This window comes from Pyrus communis, chromosome 15, assembly GCF_041283825.1.
Source record: "Pyrus communis isolate YQ-2024b chromosome 15, ASM4128382v1, whole genome shotgun sequence".
Taxonomy (NCBI): Eukaryota; Viridiplantae; Streptophyta; class Magnoliopsida; order Rosales; family Rosaceae; genus Pyrus; species Pyrus communis.
In genome coordinates, this window is record NC_142579.1 from 25,701,340 (window position 1) to 25,708,565 (window position 7,226).

Here is a 7,226-nt window from a genome sequence, read left to right on the forward strand (position 1 = left end):
TATAGTTTGCAGCAGATGGCTTCCTTTTTCTGTTTCAAGCTCAACAGTAAATGTAATAAAACCATTCAATTTTCATCAATCCCCACTATTAAATAGATTGTGATAAGGGATAAAAGTCCATATAAGTCAAAATGGGACACGCGTAAGATAAACCCGAATCTACAACTAGGTTTGATGTCATTTAAGTTAGTCTCTTGTGGCCAAGGAAAAAAGAATCATACCAAGGAAGCTCAAAGTAAAAGTGCATTGTCGTCATTGACTTTTTAAACAATTCCTATCATCTAGGTATGACAGTATGACAGAGATTAGATATCCACTCAAGCAGTCATAAGCATATATCGGTGCCCTCCGACGAGCCCAGACCTACATCAATAAGAAAAACCATTGTCACACAGCTATTGCATTAGTACTTTTTAAGTGGCCATGGAATGCTGGCCTTATACCTTCAGCAAAAATAATGCCTCTTGTAATTCCTTCCATCCAAGGAAAGTTTTCTTGAGAATTTCTTCAGTTTCTTCCATAAGCATGTCTTCCAAAATACTACTATTGTACTTCGGAGTAGCCTGTGGAATGCCCCCTTCAAAAATAGTTAAAAAGATATATAAGCATCTGAAAATTGAAAACATCACCAAATAGCTCAAAAGCACTAACGTATGTTACCTTGATTTAAAGCATGAACATTATTCCGTTCTAGGTGCAACTTTGGAATGCTGAAAAGGGATGGTGCTGTAGGAATTATCCTTAAGCAAAACCCAGGGACTTCAGCAAGTTGGCTGCAAAACCAATTTATTTGTAATTCAAAAGTCGCATTTACCAGGCACTAAAGAAACAAATACATTCGCTCTTTCAAGTTGATGGAAGAAAAACAGAATTTGAAAACGCTGCTACAGGACACCAACCTGGATAGACAATCAATACAGGTTTCCGGGCTTCATTCTGTAAGGTGTACCATTCAACCTTGTCAACTAATGAAGATGACTTCAAAAACCTTTTAATTACACAAAGGTACAGGCACCTTTTCACCGGTAATTCAAATAGTCCTTCTCATGGAAACACTCCTGAAACAGCGAAATTCAATTTTTAGAAGGAAAAGAAAATGATTTATGTTATTCTAAGATCTAACATTTAATTGGCATCAATAATACAACAAGAAACGCATTTTTCTTCTGATTACCGAAACAACAACATTATTACAATTACAAAATTAGCAATTCTAATACCTTGGGCATTTGAACGAAAAGGTCCACATTGACCTCAGGTTTTACAATGCACTGTATGGCATAGCTCCCACCAATTTCAAAAGAATTCGGCTTCTTAAACGTGAATTCGACCTTGTCAGCTTCTATGTCTCTGATGAATCCTGGAGCTTCGTTAGCTGTCACCTGCCCGGTTTTCAATCCAACCACCACCAGTGAGTTCAAGGTAAATGGTAAAGCAAAATTTCATCAGAAAATAAAACGTAAAATCCCACTTCTTAAATTTTTTAAAAATTCCAAAAATTCGGGGTTAAAATGAAAGATTATATAAGCAACTAATCAGAGGTTTAAGAATCCGACTGCCGAATGATAGTCTGTGGAAAGAAAACGAACATTGAACCCTTCTGGGATTTTGTCCATGGCGTCCTTGATGGCTGAAACGGTGTCGTCCACGGCCTTGGTGAATGCAGGGGAATAGTCGAGCTGGACCTCCTTCAAGAGCTCCCCAATCTTCAGGTCCATTGAGTTCGTCAGCATAGCGGGCTCCATTGTTCTTCGTCGGCTTTGGCTCTGCTTTGTGAGCTGAAACAGGGTTGTTTTGGTGGCCGATAAAGCTTCTGGTAATTTAGGGTTTAGGGTTTAGGGTTTAGAGAAAGAGCAAGCGGGAGAAGACAGGAGTACACAGAATGTGAACAAGACGTTAGCCATAGCCGGCCCAAATTATTTTCTGGGCTAAATTCTTGGCCGAATTATTCTTCTCTCCTAAGCCCATAAGCCCAACTATTATTCTTCTCTTCTCGTCCTTTTCCCCCGGGTTGGAGTTTCTGTGTAGTCATGGAAATAGCCCTAGGACATGAGTAAACATGCACACGCATAGTGGACCTCGTTGAGAAAAAAAAAAAAAATAATAGTTAAAAGGATGATACAATGCATTACAAAAAAAATTAGTGTGACGGTCGCGTTTTCGGGGTAGTATTGATAAATAAATACACAAATCAAAATGTCATTTGCAATTATAAATTCGTTTGGATTAAATCAAAGGGTAAATTACAAAAAAAACTACCTCAATTATTGGGTCATTAACAGTTTCATATCTTGACTTTAAAAAGTTTCAATGTCATACCTTATCTTTCGAATTTGTTGCAATGTCATACGTTCTGTCGGTTGACTGTCAGTTCTTTAGTTAAATGCTGATGTGGCACACTTTCTATTAAAAAATTAATAAAATAATATTAAAAACTTCAAACAAAATCATTTAATATTTTTAAATATTAAAATATAATAAATTAAAAAAAAACCCCTCACCCCCTGCAACCCAGAAAGAAAGAAGAAGAACCATCCCATTCTCACCTCACCCTCTGCAACCTAGAAAGAAAGAAAGAAAGAAAGAAGAAGAAAAAACCTAGTTCGTCCCCGCCCACACCCCCCCCCCCCCCCGCACACCCACCCTCGCACCCGCACCCACCCTCCCTCCCTCTACACACCACACTTCTTAAATCCATACTCATTCCCCCCATTTTCTCCGTGCCTAATTTCTCCACCCGTGGAATCAGCGGAAGATGGGATTTGTCGGGGAAGATGAAGATGGCTTTTTTTTTTTTTTTTTTTTTTTTTTTCTGGGTTGCAGGTAGTGGGCGCGGAGGAGGAGGGAATGGGAAGACGGGAGGGGGAAGAAAGGGCTGGGTTGCAAGGAAGGGGGTCAGGGAAGATGAACTTGGGTTGCAGAGGGTGAGGGCAAGACGAACTTGGGTTTTTTTTTTTTTTTTTTTTCTTCTTCTTCTTCTTCTTTCTTTCTTTCTTTTTTTCTTTCTTTCTTTCTTTCTGGGTTGCAGGGGGTGAAGGGAGAATAGGGTGGGGGAAGACGAACTTGGGGCTTTTTTTTTTCTTCTTCTTCTTTCTTTCTGGTTTGCAGGGGGTGAGGGGGTTTTTTTTTTATAATTATTATTTTAATATTTAAAAAATATTAAATGATTTTTTTTTAAGTTTTTAATATTATTTTATTAATTTTTTAATAGAAAGTGTGCCACGTCTCACGCCACGTTAGCATTTAACTGAGGAACTGAAAGTCAACTGACGGAAGGTATGACATTGCAACAAATTCGAAAGATAAGGTATGACATTGAAATTTTTTAAAGACGAGGTATGAAACTGTTAATAACCCAATAGTTGAGGTAGTTTTTTGTAATTTACCCTAGATTAAACTATGGGATGTTACGTTACGATCATGATGCAACCATTAACTAGAAGAGACGTGAAACCTCCTAATTGGAATAGTATTACATATACAGTCAAATTTATGTCATATCAACGACATTGTCTTCTTTTTTAGAATACGAAATTGTCTTCTTAGTTATATTATAACACGTGACTTTGTAAAATTAGGTTGTGAAATCAAAACTTGCTAGCAGTAAATGTGAAGTCAATCGACATACTAGACCATCTTCAAAGGAGATGCCAAATCAGGTAGAATGTCAACTAATCACTTTTGACAGTAAATATTGCTTCAATTGAACAGTCTTTTAGCTGACCTGGAATGACAGCAAGACCTCTAGCGCCAATTTTGACGCTACATTTATTTCTATTTTATTTATTTTTAATTGGTGGGGCCCATCATCCACTACAAGATAAAGCTTTAAAATAATTTTAGTATTTATTTTATTTTAAAGTGGGCCCTATATTATAGTAAAATAATAACTAACACACTGATTGGAATATAAAGAAATTTGACATCATTCTTCAAAATGCCACATTAAGCATCAATTAGGAATTTGACCAAAAAAAAAAAAAATTGACATACCCATTGGAGATGCTTTTTAGCTATGACAATGATTTGAGAAATTTTATTCAGACCCATTAATCTTCTTTTTGCACCAATTTTTCATTTTTTTATCTTGAAGTTCCGAATGTGCCTAACGATTCTCTTTCTACACCCAAAATGAAAAAAAACAAAAATTAAAAATTAAAATTCTAGCACTAGGAAACTCCGGCCACCTCATCTCTCCATACCCCCAACGACCCCCAATTTTTACCCCTCTCCAACCCCCTTCCCCCTTGCGACCTCCGCTACCACGCACAATGAAAACCCCAACGATCTCAGCCATCACTCACTCTAACTTGTCACAAGTGAAGAACGTTGAGGAACTTGAGAGTGAGTCAACAAGAGTGTAGACTTGGATTGTCAAATGTTAATTTCTCCCATACAAAATGCAAGAACTGCTCCAACGTAGACCTTTATTTGCATTTGTACCAATACTTAATAGCTTGTAGGCAAATGCATAATCCGTGGGATGACTCTGAATAAACCTTTCATTGGTTACAAATATTTTAGGGTTTTATTGGGATTAGTTGATTAATCCTTTTTCTTATCAAATCTTGTTCAAATGATAGTCAATAATTTTCCGCGATTGAGTTTTAATGTTTATATGTTTTAGCATTACCACATGATTTGAAGTTTTGAACTTATAATTTTTAATTTCTAATCCTACTTCTAGTAAAGCGTTAGATTCGACCAGTCAATAGTTTCAGAGAATTTGGGGATGTTAGAAGGACTGTGTGGACGAAGGAGCCGTTGTGTGAGGTAGGGAAGGTGGGGGTGGAGGGTTGGGGAGGGGTAGAAATTAAGGGTGGTTGGGATTTGGAGAGATGGGGTGGTCGGAGTTTTCTAATGGTGAAATTTTATTTTTATTTTCAGTTTTTTTTTTTTTTTTTGGGTGTAAAGCGAGAATTGTTTAACACATTCAGAATTTTAAGATAAAAAATAGAGAGATTATATTTATACACCCCAATTTACTTCTCTCACCCCCTTTTAATTTTTTTAATATTTTCTACACACCACTAACACCTGATAAAAAAATATTAAAAAATTAAAAAGGTGTGGGAGAAGTAATTTGGGATGTGTGAATCTAATCTCCTTAAAAAATAATAAATTAAATGTAAAAAGAGAATAAATGAGTCTAAATAAAATTTCTTTAGTAATTTCTATTCTCCTCCTTCTACCTTTTGCACTATCCTTTTAATTTTGTCTCATGTTATATTAGATCTGTAAGTACTATTGAAATGCCTAACGACAAGTATTACTAGTTGAAAATTAGGCTAAGCAGTGAATAAGCAGAATATAAAATAATACTTTATTAACTGAAAATATTGAAAGTGACAAGAAGGCTACATAACCCGTAAAGACTACATTTTGACTAACTTACCTCTCAAACTACCTTACAAGCTATATTTATAGCGATATAAACCTAAGAAACCCTAATGCGTTAATGCCAAAAATACCCTAATACAATATAAATCAAATCTCTAATTAATTTCTAAAATAAACCTAATAAAACATTACTTTCATTCTGACACATCCCGACCCAGAATGTTCACTTGGACTCCGAATTGAGTTGTGCTGGCCGACACCTGAAAGGTAACGAAGCCATAAAGTGTAGTGTAGTGGAAAATGTGAATAAATTTAAACATGAAAGTGCCTAAATATAAAAGTGCGCTGTGAGTAGGAATGAACCTATGTCACAACGGAAAGTGAGTTGACTTGTCAAGTCGGTCAGTAACCATCGAACATCATCATATTCTCCACATGTACGAGAAACCTCGTATCAGGAGTTTATGATGATCTTTCCCAACTTTATTCATATACAGGAAGTGATTATACCACTCAAATAATTTCTTGATAATTCGGACATAATGTCAAATCGATGTTTGTGAACTCCATCTGGAATGGGATAGGAAAGGCTGAAAATGTTCAAGGGTAAATATATCTTTTACTTCGGTGAACAGTAATTACGTTTACACAACCAGGGTAATACACGATAGTGCAATCGTAGGTGTTGATTTGGTTATTTCATCGTCGCTATAAAAAATTTTAGCTTATCTCAAATGAAGATGTATTTAAGAAAACTAAGGTTGGTAAAGATTATGAACACGTTTCTCTACAGAGAAGTGTCATCCGGTTTTCAAGTAAAGATGATAACTGCTAACTTTAAGTCATGGGTAAGATGGTTCATCTCGAACGGTTCTACACGTTGGGAAATATAAGCGATACTCTGCAATGCTACCTCTACACAGCCGAAACATCCAAAGAACACGTCATCATGGATTTCGAAATGATTGATGTCATAAAGGCATAAAACAAAGGTGAGGTGAGACAATAGTTGAGTTGTCAGAAACTTTATTCTTAATCAACATCACAACTAATCTAACTGTCCTCGGTTGTTAAGTGAGGAAAAACACTATAGCCGAAAAATCGCTAAGAAATTATTGATGAAATCAACAAAACCAACGATATATCGAATTTCACAACCTTTTTGGGAAAAGAAAAGAATATCGTCCACTGAGAGCATGTCTCCCAAGAAATGTACCCATTTAAACAAGGCCAACATTTGTGGAAATTTGGTATAAAGCTAACTGCCGGTATTTAGAGAATTTAATCTCGTTGCTGGGATAAGTGAGAAAACTATCGGTAAGACCACTACGAATTCGTTAGGTTATGGAAGAAAACTCAGACTCAAAAAGTTGGTCGGGTAGACCATCAATTAGAAGTATGGGTATTAATGGTTTTAATCGCCACCCGATTGGGTTGCTGAAATCTAGGTATGATCCTAAGGTTCAGTATTTTGCCTTCATGGATAGGTTTGAGGTTCCCTAGATAAAGTGTTTGGTTGGATAAATTCCTAATCGGTAAGCTTTTGTAACTAAGTTCTCTCAATGATGTAGGCTTTGTTTGAAAAGTTGCAAGGAAAACTGATGTAGTATGAGATAGTGGATTGTTGGTGTACTTCACTTCACCATTTGGTGATAATCTAGGTAAGATTTTGGAATATGACGCCTGGATGTATGTCCTCGAAACATACCATACTACTTCCCAACTCTACGACACCAATTAAAAGGTCTTCACAGTTTTCTCGATACTTAATTCACTCTGACAATGGGAAATTAACTCGCACTTCGATTCTACTGTCTACATGTAAAAGTGATTAAAAAGGTGGCTAGTTGAAGAGGTTTTGTTGACCTAGACAAGTGATAAAGTAA

At 36.2% G+C, this 7,226-nt stretch overlaps 1 pseudogene across 1 annotated transcript; it reads right to left on the minus strand.

Moving 5' to 3' along the window:
- Positions 1-225: 225 nt before the first annotated feature.
- Positions 226-1,862, minus strand: LOC148690775 (uncharacterized; annotated as a pseudogene). The gene is made up of 6 exons (XR_015957330.1): positions 1,590-1,862; positions 1,221-1,382; positions 900-1,058; positions 661-773; positions 444-577; positions 226-363 (listed from the first exon to the last, which is right to left on the minus strand). The product of XR_015957330.1 is annotated as an uncharacterized LOC148690775 (transcript).
- Positions 1,863-7,226: the final 5,364 nt, after the last annotated feature.